Source organism: Megascapheus bottae, chromosome 2 (assembly GCF_031878675.1).
Source record: "Megascapheus bottae isolate mThoBot1 chromosome 2, mThoBot2.hap1, whole genome shotgun sequence".
Taxonomy (NCBI): domain Eukaryota; kingdom Metazoa; phylum Chordata; class Mammalia; order Rodentia; family Geomyidae; genus Megascapheus; species Megascapheus bottae.
The window spans coordinates 71,416,176-71,435,375 of NC_143510.1; positions in this window are offsets into that span (position 1 = coordinate 71,416,176).

Consider the following 19,200-nt stretch of genomic DNA (forward strand, 5'->3'; position numbering starts at 1 on the left):
AGAGGAAAATTTTAAATGCTTTCTTATTATACCATTTAGATAAGAGATAGGTGTAAAATCCCTGCAGTGAATAAAACTCATTTAGAAAGATAAATAAGCAACTCACCAAAGTAAGAAAAAAGAATACTTTTGGCTGGTTTATATAAAGTAACTTTGTCAATGCTGGAAAAGGAACTGTTATTTGTCATGTGCAAAGAATTCAAGAATTGGACACAGCGGTCTGCTGATGTCTTACGGATCACAGTACAAAATAATTCCTAGTTAAATTCCAAGGACATTTCCTTGAGCTTCAAAACACCCTTTATGAAATCTATTATTAAGTGTCACACTGTACTGACTTGACTTACCAGGAATGAAACCTGAGTTATAATAGTTGAACATTGCTTTGTTACCTGGAACTAATGATTCATTCCATCTGAACAGCTAGCAATTTAAGACCACAAAAAGAAACTAAAGGTGATCATGGCCTTTATATTGGCACACACAGCAGATACCTGTTTTCTTCATTCCTGAAGCAGACCACAAATTGAGATGTGACACAAGTCTTCAGATACTGGAAGTTTTTAACTGGTGAGTTTTAAATATCAAATTTAATTTTATCCTTAATTGAATTTGAAAGAATTTAATCCTGAATAACACAAGGGAAACCTAGTTGAAAATATTGCTTTTGTTTTTGTTTTTTTATTTATTTTTTATTTTATTTTTTTGCCAGTCCTGGGCTTGAGCTCAGGGCCTGAGCACTGTCCTTGGACTTTCTCAAGGCTAGAACTCTACCACTTGAGCCTCAGCACCACTTCTGGCTTTTTTCTATGTATGTGGTACCGAGGAATCCAACCCGGGTCTTCGTGCATGCTAGGCAAGCACTTTAACCACTAGGCCAAACTCCCAGTCCTGTTTTTGTTTTTTTAATAAATAACAGCATTGGTCTCACTTTTTGTTTTATTCTTTGTTCTAGTATAACTTCAATAAAACCTAGGAATTCAGAGAAAACATGCATGATAACAGCAAAACTAATAAAAAATGTTCCTTCAGTTCACATGCAAGTAATCCATCAGTGCTGTGTGAATTCCAAAGCTCAAGTCTTTAAAAACCATACAGCTTCTCTTCCTGCATCGAAACATCTTCTGCTAGAGTACTGACTCATCATGACGTTCAACAACCCACAGGCAGGTGAAATGGTTCATAGTTGTTTGTCCAACATCTGCATCTGCATCTGTATCTGAGCTTTCTTCCATTCATCGCCACAAAGCCTTCTTCCCCAAGCTTATTCCAACCCAGCTTTCAGCTGTGACCACATAGGAAGGAAGAAACTCCAGACTAGTTGTGGCCAAATTCTCTCACATAAAACCACGGGATGATAATACAATCGAGCTTTGGTATAATTTTCCAAAAGATAGAAATCGGAGTGCAACATTTGCTCATAGAGAGATAACCCAATTTGTTGTGTTTGAATCATTCTTTTTATCCAGAAGATCATAAATCATCTAAAAGTTATTCTCATTTGTGTTCATATGCCAATGTGCCTTTAGACTTACAGGATGTAAGTCTAAAGTGTATCACTTAACTTTGCAGTGGCACACAACAAAGAAGTAGCAGGTATTTTTTCCCTGGTATTCTGCAATCTCATTAATTCAACTGGTGTGCATGTCATAAAGTTATTTCCAGCTTGGAGAATGAGAATGGCATGGAAGAATTAAGGGACACAGGATTTAGGATAATTGAGTAGATCTAATATTTTTAGATTACGTAATAGTACTTTCTGGAAAGCACAATGTTAATTCACACATTAAACAAATGTGATGTCTCTTCAGATTTTAAGTATTCATCAGTTTTCCCTTATCTTTTACATTGATTTCTGTGCTCTACACATGTACATAGTTATTAGAAATAAATTTAAAACTATGAGTGAATAATTTGAATATTGAACAAATCACTGTGTGTGTGTGTGTGTGTGTGTTCCAGTGCTGGTATTTGAACTTAGGACCTGAGCAATGTCCCTAAGCACAGAGTTATTGCTCAGAATTAGTGCTCTACCACTTGAGACACCACATCATTTCCAGATTTTGGGTGGTTGGTTGGAGAAAAGAGTTTCATAGATTTTCCTGCCCAAGGTGGCTTCAAGCTACAATCATCACATCTCAGACTCTTAAATAGCTAGGATTATAGATGGAAGCCACCAGCTTCCAGCTGTAATCACTTTATAAAACAGATAAAATATTGTTAACGAATAGAAAATAGAATTTGACTTTCTAACTAGATCCCTGAATGAATATAGGTATTTAAAATGGGTATGACTTACTTCATTAAGCATATTTTATCCTCAAATCTTTCCATTTCTTTACAAATGGTACAATATTATTCTTTATAGTAAATGAGTAAAATTTATTGTGTGTATACCACATTTTTTGATCCATTTTAATTGCATCACTAGATGGCGCATTTTGCTAAATAGTTATCTGTCTCCACCCAAAGATCTTCCAGAGGGAAAAACAAATTTCCCTCATATATTCCTTTAAACATAAGCAAAATCGAACAAAAATGAAAAACTGAACTTCACTACATCACTAAAATGTGCCAGAAAAATTTCTAAAATATTATTAACCAATCTGAAAGTGGGACTAAAGATTATATTTAAACACAGGAATTTTAGAAAATATCACCCTTTGAATGAAAAATGTAAAGATAGCCTTAGAAATGTATTTTTTCAACAGAACATTGCTCTCTCCTCTCTCTCTCTCTCTCTCTCTCTCTCTCTCTCTCTCTCTCTCTCTCTCTCTCTCTCTCTCTCTCTCTCTCTCTCTCTCTCTCTCTCTCTTCTCTCTCTCTCTCTGTAAGATTTGACCTCAAGCCACTGAACTTGCTAAGTAGATGTTCTATACTTCAGACATACTTTCAACACTTTCAGCACTTGTTATTTAAACACACACACACACACATCACACACATATACATATATATGTATATTACATATATATAGCTGGGCACTGGTGGCTCATATCTGAAACCCTAGGTACTCAGGAGGCTGAGATCAGAGGATCACAGTTCAAAACCAGCCGAGGAAAGAAAAGTTCATGAGACTTTTATCTCCAACTTACTACCACAAAACCAGAAATGATGCTTTACAGTGAAGAGCTCAGGGATAGCGCCCAGGCCTAGAGTTCAAACTCCAAGATCAATAAAACATACATGCATATTTTTAGTTGCAAAAAGGACTTGCTATTCACTAAAATAGTTCCTAAATACAAATGTATCTCTCAACATTCTCACCCACCTGTCCCAGTTCATCCTTTCCTTTAATTTTAGGTGATGTATTAATATTTTTTGCCATTTAACAAAGCAGTTTTTTGTTCAATGCCACTTAATCTGCATTATCACGTCAATATCTTCACCCCTCTTCTACCCATTTCCTGGTCCATATTTTGTTGGACCTTGACTTAAACTTTTTAAAGAATTACAGTATTTGTCCTCTCAGTAGAATCTATTACATTTCATTTTATTTATTGCTTATCACCCAGTATGTTTACTTGTAGATTTATAGACACAAATGAGGAAAATCATGCAACCTGTGTTTCTCTGGGTCTGGCTTACTTCAGTTCATAATTGTTTTCAAGTCTTGTCATTTCTTTATGAATGGCAAGATGTAATTCTTTCTGATGGGTGAATAGATACACACATGTTTATACAGTAGAGCATAAACAAGTCATACATCAACATTGCAGTTCTATATACCATAGAAAAGATATGAAATCTACCCAGATGCCCTGCAATGGACGAACGTATCAAAAGACTGTGTTAGGGCCGGGAGTTTGGCTTAGTGGTAGAATGTTGCCTAGCATTCACAAAGACCCAGGTTCGATTCCTCAGTACCTCATGCATAGAAAAAAGCTAGGATGGTTATATGGCTCAAATGGTAGAGCCCCAGCCTTGAGAAAGCCTAAGGACAGTGCTCAGGCCCTGAGTTCACGCCCCAGGACTGGCAAAAAAGACAGTGTTAGTATGTACACAATGAAATTCTATATATTATATATCATTTTTTAGATAATTTTTTTCTTTTGTTTATTTCAAGGGCTGATTTGGATCACAGTTTGTCTTCTTACACCTCCTATAGCTAGAATTACAGCCATTAACTCACTCTCTTCCCAGGCCCAGAACATGGGTTTCTAATAAAAGTGAAAACAAGATATTGTGAATATTGAGATGCATGCTTTTTATTATATTAGTATATGAACATTTTCTAAATATTGATGAGTTAAAATGATATATTGTTAAAAAAAATTCTCATCCCTTCTTAGGGGAGCCATTTGCTTGAAAGATTTTATTACAGCCTTTCAGCTTGAGAATTTATTTTTATTTGTCAAAATGTGTCTCTAGAAGACATCAGATATATGGGTCTTAATTTTTGATAGAACTAGTCAATGCATGTTGTTTAATTAGAAAATTAAGTCCATTAATATTGAGAATTAGGAACTCAGAAGGAAATATTTGATAACTTCTGCCATTTTATCCACCTTCTGTGTGGCTGTGCTTCATCTTTTCTTGCTATATTTATCTGGTTCTCTGGTAAGGGGCCTTTTTTCTTTCAATATTGTGTTCTTGTTGGTTTTCTACATATAATACTTACCTTCTGTAGCATTGATTTGGTAGAGATATATTGTTTCATTTTTTCTTTGTTATGCAAAGTTTTATTTCCTCTTTGGTTATGAAGGAGAGCTTTGCTGGATATAATACTTTTGGTTGACAATTGTCTTTAAGATATAGCATACATCATCTTAGGCTTGTCTTGCTTTCGATGATCTTGGCTGAAAAACCTGTGGTTATTCTAACTTGATTTCTCTTCTCTCAGACAGCTTGAAGGATTCTTTCTTTGATCTCTGTTGCTCTTGTACAGATGACTGTGTGTTGGCTGGAGACTCTTTTGGGTTTAGTATGTTTGGAATTCTAAAAGCTTCTTGTATATGAATGAGCTTATCATTTTGGATGTTTGGAAGTTCTCTGCTAGAATTTTGTTAAATATAGGCTATTTCTTATCGCTTTCGTTGCCTTCTCATCTCCTTCCTTCCTCAATATCTATCAGTCTTAAATTAGGTCTTCTAGACTGAGCGCTGAAGTCCTTGCAAATAAATACTGTTCACTGTAGCCTGAACACTACGAGTATGGATTAGTCTGATGAAGCACAGGCATCTAGCTAAAGATGGGTAAATTAGTAGTAAAATGCCTCTTTGTGGAGATGATATTTAAACTGAGACTCTAAGGAGAATTCACCTATTCAGAAATACCCTTGCGTTTGTAGGAAACATTCTCCATATCTGCTCTGAATGCAGTAATGAGCTGAGCCAGGCCTTCACCATGTGTACTAGGAGACACTGTGCTCTGCACTGGACTTAGGCCTTAGGCAGGGGACTTCATATAATGTGTTTCCAAATTCCTCCATGATAATGGAAAGTCTAAAGAATAGGGACCAGGAACTGAGAGGAAGAACAAATAACATGTGAATACAATAAACACTCTTGTGAAAAAGCATGGTGAATCTCCATTTTTTTTTAAAGTGATAAGCAAAAAAAGAAGAAGAAAAAGAAGGATTTCAAGAGAGTAAAACAGAGTAGATACTAGTAGCCAATGGAAGGCAAAGGAGAACACAAAGGAATGTAAACATGGTTCAAAGTACTTCAAAGACATGCATGAAAACAGAACAATGAAACACGTTGAAATTGTTTACAAAGGAGAGAGAAACTGTTGAGTGGTTAAAAAGTTTGATTGGGGTACCTGCTAGGCATGTATGAAAAATATCAAAACAAATTCCATGTAATGTATGTTATTAAAATACCTTTAAAAAGAAAGTTAACCAGAAACTTTCCATATTACCTATGTATTTTTTCTCAAAATGGTGCATTGGCTGTCTATTTGGTACTACTTTTAATTTTAAGAATAAATCATTTATCTGAAAGTTCATAACCATGACACCTCCAGATAATTTGATATTGATACATATTGTTACTGGTGCAAAATATAATGAGATTATATTAGATGGAAGAAAATCTACTGTTGCAAAGCCATCATGCTAATAGCTGGCTGACAGCTCAAAGTACTTATTAAAACCTCTCTTCAGCTAAGGTATCAATTTAATAGTGAACAAAGCAGACATCTGAAATATGAAATGCTATTTCCTTGCCTTTTCAACGTGATTTGAAACCATCGAAATTACATTGAATCTCAGAATTAAAACACATTATGCAAATGTGTTTAATGGAGACTGAATGTACAGAGGGAAGTGAACAGGAAACAGATGAATGACAATAACAAAAAAATCATTTATAATGAAAAGCTATTCTAACCCAGAAGCAGTGAACTACAGCTGTATACAAACTGGGAAATGCCATTGTTTAATTCCATCAGAGGAGATGCCAGATCATTTATTCAAATAATTCAAAATGAAAATATTTCCCATGGAAACCCTGCCCAATTCCAGAGACTGTGAATTTCCATTGCAATGAGAGTAGCTAAGAGATTCAAATTCATTGTAAAATGTAAGGGAAGGAACATGGCTATCTTTATGTTCAAATTTTAAAAGAATGAGTTTGCAGAACAAGGAATATTCTAGACATCCACTTGATCGGCAATACCGTTTTGGGCACACACTGGAATTATTTTTTCTTCCTTCCTTCCTTGCCGGGGCCAACCGGCAGCAAACCAGGGTTCGCAGATTGGGATTCCTGAAATAGGGGGCAAGGACTAGGAAAAAATAGAAGAGAGACAAACAGATGGGGTTCAGGAGGGCTACAGCCCAAATCAGGAACCACAGCTTAAGAAGCCTGTAGCCCAAGACCGTAGCCCCGTTTATTTCCAGTTCTCAATCTTAAATACACTTCTTTAAACTAGGGAACTGCCAGGGGCTACATTCGTACAAACAGTATCAAGTCTGAAATAGGTTGAATGAGAAGCTATCAAGTCCCAAACAGGTTAAATGAGAAGCTATTGACACAGCCCAAAATCATGATAAGAGCTTACTTCCTTGTGTACTCAATTGTGCGGGTCCAAGGTCACTGACCCCACAGTCAGTCCCCAACACTTCCTTCCTTCCTTCCTTCCTTCCTTCCTTCCTTCCTTCCTTCCTTCCTTCCTTCCTCCTTCCTTCCTTCCTTCCTTCCTTCCTTCCTTCCTTCCTTCCTTTTTTTTTGCTCTTGCTTTCTCTTTCTTCTCTCTCCCTCCCTCTTTCCCTTTCTTTCTCTTTCTGCTGGCACTATTGCTTGAAACCAATGTCCCTTCCTGTTCCTACTTAGATTTTTTTCATTGAAGGCTGGTGTTCTACTACTTAATCGACATTCTGCTATTAACTATTGCTCATTAACAGGAGATACAAATGTTTTGGATTTGTCTGTCAAGGCTGGATTTTAACAGGATTCTTCAGATCTCAAACTGAGTAGCCTGAAAAATAGGCATGAGACACTGATATCTGGCTAAAACAGACACTCTGTGTCCTGTCTTTTATGGTCATTTTATTGAGTTTGATAAACTATTAGTATGGGTTCCATCATTTTTAAGTTACCACTAAAGGAAAAGTGTGGTGTGTTATGATTTATGAAATGTTCAGGGGAAACATCCCTGTAAAAAAAAAATGAGGGTAAGATGAGAGTCACGTATGTTTAAATACCTCTCACACCAGGATTTCCTATGGAATGTTTCACAGAGGTAGTATTTGTCGTGCTATGTTTAAATAGCTAGATCAAATAAGCAACAATTGTGTAGAAAAGAAAATGTCTCCTGCCAAAAGTCCGGAGTATGATATACACATTGAACTCCAGTGTGAAATATCACAGGGCATTTAATATTTGAACTGCTTTTAGAATCTCCAATAGGTGAAGGATGTGACCCTAATACTTCAAATGTTTGAAAAATCCAAACCCTCTTTCATTTTACAGGGCATGCTATTATATTAGAGTTCATTTGATAATATAATACATGCAGAATTATAAACAATTATGTCTGAATTGGAAAGCATGTAAAGAACACATCCTCTCTTTGTTGGTAGTGTGACAATGCATCTTTTTGTTGTTGTTTGTTGTGGGGCCTCAACACTTTGCCTGGCCACTGTCCCTGAGCTCTTCAACTCAAGCCTAGATATGTACCACTCGAGCCACAGTGCCACTTTCAATTTTCTGGTGGTTAATTGGAGATGAAATCTCACAGGCACTTCTCTGTCTGGGCTGGTTTTTAATGGCAATCCTCAGATCTCAGCCTCCTAAATAGCTGGGATTATAGGCATGAACCACTAGTGCCCAGCAATAGTGCATCTTTTTATTCAAATAAATGCTTACTAATATGGATTGGGCAATAGAAAAGCTCAGTTTCTTGGGACATGCGTTGACTGAATGGCAATAATCTACTACTTGCCTTTTTAATATAGAAATGCTACCTTTAATGTGGCAGAATATTGAAGAATGCTGGACAGGTTATTAGTTGTCCACGTGTCCCACTGTAATTATTAACTAGAACAATCAATAAGCTTCAAAAATTGTAAGCTCCCAAAGAATCAGCAACAACAGTTTATAAGTTGAAAAAAAAGCACAGAACAAGAAAATTCACAAAAGAAGGAGTGCAAATGGTTACTTCAAGAAATACTCAGTATCCCTGGCCAAAAAGGTAGTACAAATAAAAATATTTAGATTCAATCAGACTCCAGTCAGAATGGCTGGTATCAAGAAAAACAACAAATGCTGGCAAGAATACAGTGGAAAAACAATCCTTGTGGTAGAAATGCAAGTTAGTATGTATACTATTGAAAACCCTATGATGTTTTCTTAAAACTCTAGAACTAGAACTACAATATGGACTAGGGATACTAATCTTAGGCTTATGTCTGATGGGGCAGAGTCAGGATACAATAGGAACATCTACATCAGAGACACCCATGGCTACAGAAGCATGATTCACTATAGGTAAGCTATGGAAACAGACCAGATATTCTACAACTAATGACTCAAACAAGAAAATGTAGTACATATACATAATGGAGCATTACTCATCCATGCTGGAAAATAAAATTATGTTCTTGTTTTCAGGGAAATGGATAAAACTGGGATCATTATGTTGAAGGCTTCCTGTCTTCTTTAAAATGTGGAATCTAGTCATATATATATATATATATATATATATATATATATATATATATATATATATACATAGCTGGGTGCTGGTGGCTCATGTCCAGAAACATAGCTACTTAGGAGGCTGATATCAGAGGATTAGGATTTCAAGCTAGCCTGGGCAGAAAAGTCTCCTTGAAACTTTTATATCTAATTAACTACTCAGAAGACCAGAAACGTACCTGTGCCTCAAATTATAAAGCACTATCTTGAGCAAAAAGAGGATCAGAGACTGCGCCCAGACCCTGAATTAAAGCCTCACAACTTACAAACAAACACAAATATATACTCATAGACACACATACACATATACACATAACTAAATATTGGGCTGTTTGGAAGAAAAGGGGAAAGCAAATGGTGAAAGGCAAATAATTAAAATACATTGTGTTTGTGAATTAAGATAGTATAAGAACAATCAGTGAAAGCTGTTGAATAATAAGGGATGAAGGAAGCATGGGAAGAATGCTCAGTAGACAGTACTAATCTACTAATGTATAATGAGGCATATGTGAAATACGATGATGGTGGCTCTGAATGATTAATATATACCAAAGAAGATGAATAACAGGAATGTGTAACAGTTCCTGCTGGGGGCAAGCAGGTACTAGAAGAAGTGGGGGGGAAATGGAGAGGGGAAATATGGATGAAGTATTTTATATATGGGCATGAAAATAAAACTATTTCCTTTAAAATTGTTTTTGGAAGTGGATAGATAGGAGGACGAGGTAGAGTGATAGAGGGATGAAACAGATCAAGAAGCATTGTATGCATGCATGGAAACACAACGAAATACTTTCTGTACATAAAGATGTAACAATAAAAAATGATACCAAAGTGGGAATCATGTAAGTTTCGCATCTCTCAACTCAGGTATCTATCAGGTATATTATCTGGGGAAACATGACTTAAAGTGTCTCTGTCTTTTTTACCTCATACAGATTGTGACAATTGTAATGTACCTCCGCTTAGTTTAGTACTGAAATTGCGCACACATATGCGTGTGCACGTATGTGTGTGTGTGTGTGTGTGTGTCTGCGTGCATTGTATTTGAAAATATTTACCACTATATGTGTTGTATAGTGCTATATTTTCTTCTTTTTATATTCTATAAAGAACAAAGAAAAATTCTGCCTACCAGTGTCTTCTTTATAGATCTTCATTTCTTGGAGTGGGATGGGATTCCGAAGGGAATATATGGCAGGATGTTGTTAGAAATCTCATTTAGCAATGCACTCCAGTCTAGCTTTTATCTGATAAAACACCTCCAAATTTGATCTCTGATTCCTCTCTGGCTCTTTGTTATTTCTAAACTCTAGAGTATAAGAAAGAATTCTATTAACCCTTTAATCTACTAACCCCCAGAATTTTTTGATCCTTTCCTTTGAAAGTACATAGGAGTATCAAACCAAAACATCTAACTACTGCTGTGCATCGCTTGGCATTCCCCTTCAGATCCTAGCAGTCCTAGCCTTAAGAGAGCATTTTAAAATAATACACAACCCAGGTTCTACTCCAGGAGTAAGCATAAAATAAAGTTCTGTAGAAGGCCCATAAATCTGAAAACATCTATAAAGAAACTACCATCTTACAAGCTTTACTACAGTGATACAGTTGCTTTTGCTTAGCTCAAAGATTCTATTCGCGCTCTGTCCAGAATATATGCAGAATTAAATATCCTATAGTGAGTTTTAAGTGTTTGTTGATGTTTTTAATATCTCCTCTGAAGTCAGATCTTTTCTGAGAAAATTTAAATGAAAAGGGAAAGGATGGGGCATAACTAACAGACTACTAGGTAGTAGAGGGAACCAGGGAGTCAACAGTCTAGGCAGAAAAAAACACAGGTTTCTCTTGTTTCCTTCTCTCCAAATTTCCATGGAATTAGAAGGGGATTTAGAAGAATTTAGAAGAATTCTAAATCCCTAAGTAACAGATGCATTCCTTCCTGGGATCCTAGGAGAATCTTAGTTTCTTTGGGTCATTTTTTTTCCTTAACACCATTGGTTCAAAACTGAATATACTGCATATCAAACCCACAAAGAATCATGATTGAGATTCTAGCTTTTCATAATCTGTACAATAGTCTCAAATAATTTCTCTTCTTTTAGCCTATTCTTCTCCTTGTCGTTTTCTTCTCCTTTTTCCTTTGTGGAACAGTTACAAGTTAATGTTAAATTTTCTGGAAAGCTTGAGCTATCGTTACAAAATCTAATCACAAGTTAAGTAATAGTTACTGTTAAAAAGACAATAAAAATAGCCTCACACTACTGGCTCATCCCTGCAATTCTAGCTACTCATGAGGCTGAGATATGAGGATCATGGTTTAAAGTCAGTTGGGGCAAGAAGACCTTGAGATTATCTCCAATTAACCCAGAAAATCAGAAGCAATGCTGTGGCTCAATGTAGAAAAGCACTAGCTTTGAGTAAAAGAGCTTGGGGATAGTGCTCAGGCTCTGGGTACAAGCCCATGACCAACAATCAATGGACCAATCAATCAATTAATAATGCCAGCCAATAAAAACAGAAATCTAAATTTCTACAAAGCATTGAATCTTGACTGGGATTTCTTAATTCTATGCCTTACTTTTTGGAAATTCTTCTGATTTATTCTTTCTATGGGAACACTAGTAAAGAGGAAATGGTATATGAATTGGATATTTTCTGTTGTGTAATATCCCCAAGATTTAGGAAAGTGAATGATGTACATATGCAACAAAAACTAGCAGCCAAAGATAGTATAAGTTGGAAACCTATCAGTACCTTGTCTCCTAAGGCAGTACAACCAAATTTGAAAGGTGGATATTTAACAAGATAAAGGTATCATCTCATCTTAGCAAAAAGCCCGTAAAAACATGTTAGGGATTACCAGAGTGACTAAGAAGCTGGAGTGGAATGAGTAATTCACTTCTTATGAGGGAAAAGTGGGCCATTATTATCAATCACCTCCCTTTCCAAGTCCCTGTTCGGCTATCTATGTTCTTTTCTCTCTCCCTACAGTGGGACATGATTTGGGGAATTGGAGAACATATTTCTTTGGTAATAGAATAGCCTACACTATTTTATCCTGGGCCAAATTCTTGTTAAAACTCAGGGCAAAGCTTTTTTTTTTAAGACATTCAGTCTGACCAGTGTAAATATGACCTGATTCTGTGAGATAGTATTTGAGAATGACAGAATGAAGGATGACTGCTAGACACTGTGTACCACACAGTTTTGAGCAAAAAAAAAAAGACACTGAAAATAAAATACAACACTGGTTTACTTTTTTCTCATTAGGACACAAAAAATTCTGGGTTCCATATTTGAAAAAATTAAATATACTTGAAGAGTACAACATTTTGATGGTGTATTCTATGACAAAATTATATACTTATCCAGATTAGTGAAATAAGAGGTTTGCTTAGTAAAATTTTAATTCATCAGAAATTCCTCATCTTATTTTTAGCATCAGGAAATTCTTCTCCATGTAATATTATCTGTAAGTAAATTAAGGATTTTTATGATATTATAAGTTTATGTAGAGTCTTGTTCTAAAGATGATATTCAGAAAGTTACAGTTGCCTAAATCAGGTAAATAGTACATTTCTTTTGGAACAGTGTCACCTCTTCCTTTTCCCCAAATTTTTCCCTCTTGACACCCCTTCTTCATAAATTGTATAGTTCATTTTCAACATCTGCTTAGTGTCAGTGCTCCATTTGTTCTACCTTTGTCCCATTTCTGTGCTCCTCCTTGCCCTCCTCAACTGACATACAAGACAAAAGATGCAGAAAGTATAAGCATTGACAAATGAAAAAAAAGCAAATAACAAACCTCCCAAATAATAAAAATTCTCTTGTTTCCATTTCTTGGAGTTCATTTCAATAAATATCATTTGATATTATCTTACATACATAGCTATTAAGTCATTATGATCCTCTCCTAAGAGCTTTCTCCTTTTGTCTCATTGCACGAGTGTCTAGAGTATTGTACACTTTTGTTATGTCCAAGTGCATTCTTGTCATTTACCATCCAGTGAATTTATTTGTATATTTGTAAACTTGTTTTAGTTACTACAAACCATACAACCTTTGTTTTGTTGGGTCTGGATTGCTTTACTTAATTTTCCCCAGTCTTTCCATTTCCTTATGAAAGGATCAGTATCAATATTTCTGATGAAAGCATAACATTCCATTGTCTATATATACCATATATATATCATTTATACATTGAGTGACATCTGGGTTGATTCCATAGCTTGGCCATGATAAACAATGTTGCAGTGAACATAGTTGTGCTGTAGCTTTAGTGTGGTCTTGTGTGTGGTCTACTGCATAAATGTCCAAGAGAGGAACTGCTCATAGGGAAGCTCTATGTTTATCATTTGAAGAACTTCCATACTGCTTTTCAGAGTGGTTGAACAAGTTTACATTTCAAATAACCGTCTAGTAATGTTCCCTTTTGTACACATCCCTGACAATATCTGCTATTGTTAGTTTTCTTGATAATGACCATTCTAACTGGGGTGAGATTCCATCTATTTTTATTGATTAGCATTTCTTTTATGGCCAGAGATAAACATTTTTTCATGTGTTCATTAGCCATTCTTACTTCTTCTGAGATCTCTGAAAGTCTTTGCCCCATTTATTAATTGGTTTGTGATTTAGTTGAGGGTTTACCTTTCTGAGTTCTCAGTGTATGTTAGATATGTGGCTCTAATCTGGAATAAAAAAAAAGACATCAAATGGCAAAAACAATCTTCATCAGTAAGAAGAGTGTTGGAAGAATATCAATACCAAATTTTAACCTCTATTATAAATCACTGTAATAAAAAAGCTTGGTACTTGCACAAGAATAAACCTGAGGATGACTGGAACAGATGACCCAAAAATGAATACATAGACTTATATTCTCCTAGTATTTGGTAAGGGAAGCAAAAAAACAGTTTGGAAGAAAGACAACCTGTTCAACAAATGGTGCTGGCAAAACTGGCTATACACATGCATAAAATGGAAGCTAGATCTTTCAATATTACAATACACTGCAATCAGTTCTAAAGAGATAAAAAATCTCAAGAATATTTTTAAACAAAAACTCTTCTTATCTCCTTTGTGTGTTCACATGAACAATCACAATGACTACTGAGCAAGTTGGTGCTTAAGTTGGTGAAATAAGGGTTTGCATTTCTACAAAAAAATTGAAAATAACCTTCAAAAACAACTTGGATGTCTTTATTACATTTTATGATGAGCTGAACATGAAATGTGGTTAAGGCTCTAGTTCTAAATGGACATGAAAAAATAATTACATTAGAAAGCCATGGGATAAAATTAATACAGATAATACTTTATATCAGGAGATTTGTGTTATTAAATGTCAATGTAGTTAAAAACTACAAGCGGCCGGGAGTTTGGCATAGTGGTAGAGTGCTTGCCTAGCAGGCACAAAGACCCAGGTTCGATTCCTCGGTACCACATGAATAGAAAAAAGATGGAAGTGGTGCTGAGGCTCAAGTTCTAGCCTTGAGAAAGTCCAAGGAGAGGGCTCAAGCCCTGAGCTCAAGCCCAGGACTGGAAAAAAAAAACAAAACTACAAGCTTGATTAGGGTTAATGTTTAGGTTTAAATAGTAAGAGTATTTGGCAACAGTGTGAAGGTATACAAAACTGAGATTTTGAAAAACTCAGTACACCAAAAAATACATAAGCATGAAAAACAATAAATTGCATAAATATATACATCCATATAATTATTTTGAAGGAATAGTTATTTTCTTGGATAACTTGGAATTTTACTCAGGGCTTCTACTTTTTAGGCAGGCACTCTACTGGTTGAGGCACACTTCCAGTTTTTTTGTTCTGGTTATTTCTCAATAGATTCTTCCCATTGCATGAGTCAATGAGGACCATGATCTTCCTATAGTTTACTTTCAATCATAGCATGTATGGCATCTGGGCCCAACCACATCCATTTGTGCCCTCCCATATCTTTTCTGTTGAGATGACAGTCTCATGAGCATTTCTGCCTGGGCTACTCTTAAATTATCAACCCCCACATCTCAGTTTCCTGAGTGCAATTATTAGAGGCATGAACTACCATGATCAGTAGAAAAATGATATTAAGGATAGTTGCTGAATTAGAAGGGAAATATACCCTTTGGGGCAAGTATAAAACACCCAGTCACAACTGGATAGGACTAAAATGAGGTCCTGTAAGCAGATGACATTTTACAGAAAAATATGTAATATGTGAAATAATTGTCTAACATTGGAAAGGCTATGAGATCATTTAAGTATTTTACTAAGACTAGGTTTTACTAACTTATAGTTTTCACTGTTTATGTATTAATAGGTTCACCTCATTAGGCAATCTGGTGTGCATAACATGTGCTATGACTAATTCTGTTATTGCCTTCAAAATTAAACATAAACACCAGTAGATACCATCTAAATCGACTTAATCATAATTTAATTACTATACATGTAGACACACCCATGACAAAATTCAGACTCATATGGTGGAATAATAGATTATACACACATACAATATACCACACAAGACTAGATAGCAACTCATTAATCAGAAGTTTCAGGAAGTATTTTTTTCTGAAGAATGATTGTTTTGCTGTGAAAAATTCACTAACTCTACAGATTCTTATTTTCCTGGGTTGATAATCAGTTTAGAAGCAACTACTGGCTTTCAGAATCTAGATGGAAACTTACAACAATATACTCTGACTCCCACATCCACAATGATCGCAATTTTAGCTATTCCCTTCCATTATATACACATAAAGAGAAACAAAGTTTTAGGTAGCAATATTTTTATATTAGGAAAATGTCTGATGGGAAGTGAGAACCTACTGCAGGAGAAAATTTGGTTGTATCTTTTCAAGACCCTCTGTCAATCATTTTCAATACAGTGAGGCACCTTTCTAGTTAGCATGATTCAGTTGTGGTATTGAAGTCTCTCTTTTTCTGGGACACAGGTATAAGTATATTCAGTCTATGTCATTCAACTCTAGTTTTATTGCTAGGCTAGTATAAAAAAAGTAACTTTAGACTGAGCTAAGCCTTTACATTTAGTTCCATATATGTTTATAAAACAAATGCCTTTTCTTTAAAGCATTACTAGGTGTGAAAATCAGACCTATGCTTTTATGTCCAGATGAAGGGTTAGAGTATCCTTCATACTGAGGTCATCAATAAGAGAACTTGTACAGTTTTAAACTAGAGAGAACCCAATCAGATGTCAGAACCTACTGTTAGTCTCTTTAAATATTTCTACGATTTCTCATTTCTTCCTTTTTTTTTCTTTTTGTGGGTCATGGGGCTTGAACTCTGGCCCTCACCTCAAGGCTACAGTTCTAGCCTTGAGCCAAACCCCACTTCCCATTTTCTACAGGTTAATTTGAGATAAGAGTCTCAGGTCCTTTTGTTCCCTGGGCTGGCTTTGAACCTTAATCCTCAGATCTCAGCCTCCTTGAGTAGCTAGGATTACAGGCATGAGACACTGCTCCTGGCTCTTTCAAGTTTTTTGATCAAAGGTAACCACCAAATTCTACCTGATTTATCACCTATTCCCCTTCCAATTCTCTCATAGAAATCACTTCTCTACATGCCATATGCTTTGCATATTTTAAATTGTGCATGCTTCATTTTTCTCCTTGTCTATTGTTGTCTATTAATTATATAAAGAACATTCATAGTGATATTTCTACACTTGCCTATGCTATCACCAAATTCAGTTCCACTATTACTCTTTCTTACCCTATTTTCCCCTTTCTATTTACATAAGTATGTCTGTCTGTCTGTCTGTCTGTCTGTCTGTCTATCTGTATCCTTCTGTCTGTGGGTACCAGGACTTGACTTTGGGCATTTCCTTTTCACCAGCTGGCTTGTTCACAGGTAGTGATCTTTCATTTGAGCCACACTTTTAAAAGACCTCATTAATGATGGTAAGTTCTGCTAAAACTGATTGTTCAATATAGTGCCTGCTTTTTCTCATGTAAAAGTACCCATTTGAACCGTGCACATTGGCTACTCCTGTAATCTGGAATACTCAGGAGAATGAGATCTGAGGATCATGATCCAAAGCCAGCACGGGCACTATAAAGTCCATGAGACATTTATCTTCAATTAATCACCAGAAAACCAGAGTGGTACTGTGGCTCCAGGGGTAGGGCAACAGCCTTTGAGCTGAAGAGCTCAGTGATAATGCCCAGGCCAAGAGTTCAAGTCCCAAGACCAACCAAAAAAAAGAAGTACCCATTTCAGACATACAACAGCTAGACATTCTATTTTCTCAAATAAACTTAATTTTATAAATTTTAAAAATAGTTTAAAAGAAATATGCTTTCCCTGAGAATTCTCTCACAAATAAACCATTTCTGAAGTGAGAATCAGATATCCACAGTGAGTTGTAAGAACTTTTATTGGTTTAATTGACTGCAATATTAAACCCCATTTATAAATAGAAATCTGTTCTAACATTTAAGGTTTCTCAACAAAATGCAGTTAAGTTTTACATTCAGATTCAAAACACAGAGTACAGTTTATTAGCTACTGAATCAAGAGCACTTTATTGTATGATTTCCAAACAATTGTCTTGTAACTCTGTTTATTCCCCACTGAACTAGAGTATGAAACTTGACTCAGCTTAGAGGTGCTCACTAATGATCACTTGAATCATCTCCCTTGTCATCTTTATACTTGTAATTAAAACCACGCAGTGTACTGCCAATTTTTCACTAATGATGCATAAAATCTAATGAGTGTATGAGTTTCCTGACTATTACATGAATAGCCTTCAGTCTGATGTTTCATTTTGCACTACAAATTCAGATCCCATAATTGAATAGGAATATCTATATATTATATATTAATTTTACAAATTTTCAACCAACTATTAGAATAAAACTGCACTACTGATTGAAGTAAAGATTGAAATTTGGCTAGTCAATTTTTTTCATATATTTTTATTGTAATTAATAGAAGGGTTACATGATATTTGCCAGATAGATGGTGCATTAATTCTCATACATTGATACCCTTTCACACTTCTTGGTCCCCATTTCCCTCCCCAAACCCCCACCCCTCATCTTTTTCCCCCTTCCCTATCTAATTTCAAATAACCAAATATGCATTTATCCAATATATCAGATAACCAAGTGAAATACTGTAACACTATGAGATAACCAAGGGACAGCAAAAGAGCTGAGAGATAACATAGTACATTAAGGACAACAATCATTCATTATATGGCTTTTGTTTCTATATCCTGGAGGTCCTTTCATTTAGCATCATACTGTATGGCCTTATGTATCTAGGTTTTGCTCTATTGCAAATATATGCTAGGAGAGCCCAAGGTTTCTACTGATTATGACAAATGAGGGAAACCATTTAGACTATGTTCCTTTGAGTCTGGCTTACTTCACTTAATATGATTTTTTCTAAGTCTTTCCATTTCCTTACAAATGGGGGATGTCGTTCTTTCTGACAGCAGCATAGAATTCCATTGTGCATAGATACCACATCTTGTTGATCCACTCATCAACTGAGGGACATCTGGGTTGGTTCCATATCTTTGCTGAGTTTAATAGTGTTGCAATGAACATCATTGTGCTAGTGGATGTAGTATGCCCTTGTTTCTGGACAATTGGATAAATGCCAAGTAGTGGAATTGCTGGGTCATAGGGGAGCTCTATGTTTAATCTTTTGAGGAACTGCCATACTGCTTTCCACAGTGGTTGAATGAGTTTGCACTCCCACCAACAGTGTAGTAGTGATCCTTCCTGGCCACATCCCCTTCAGCATCTGTTGTTATTAGTTTTTTTGATCCTGGCCATTCTAACTGGAGTGAGGTGGAATCTTAAAGTTATTTGCATTTCTTTTATGGGGATGAGGATTATACTGGCTTCGTAGAATGAGTTTGGCAAAGATCCTTCGTTTTCAATTTCGTTGAAGAGCTTGAGGAGTATCGGTGTGAGCTCTGCTTTGAAGACCTTATAGAATTCAGCTGTGAATCCATCTGGCCCTGGGATTTTCTTAGGTGGAAGGTCTGTATTGCCATTTCTACTTCATTGC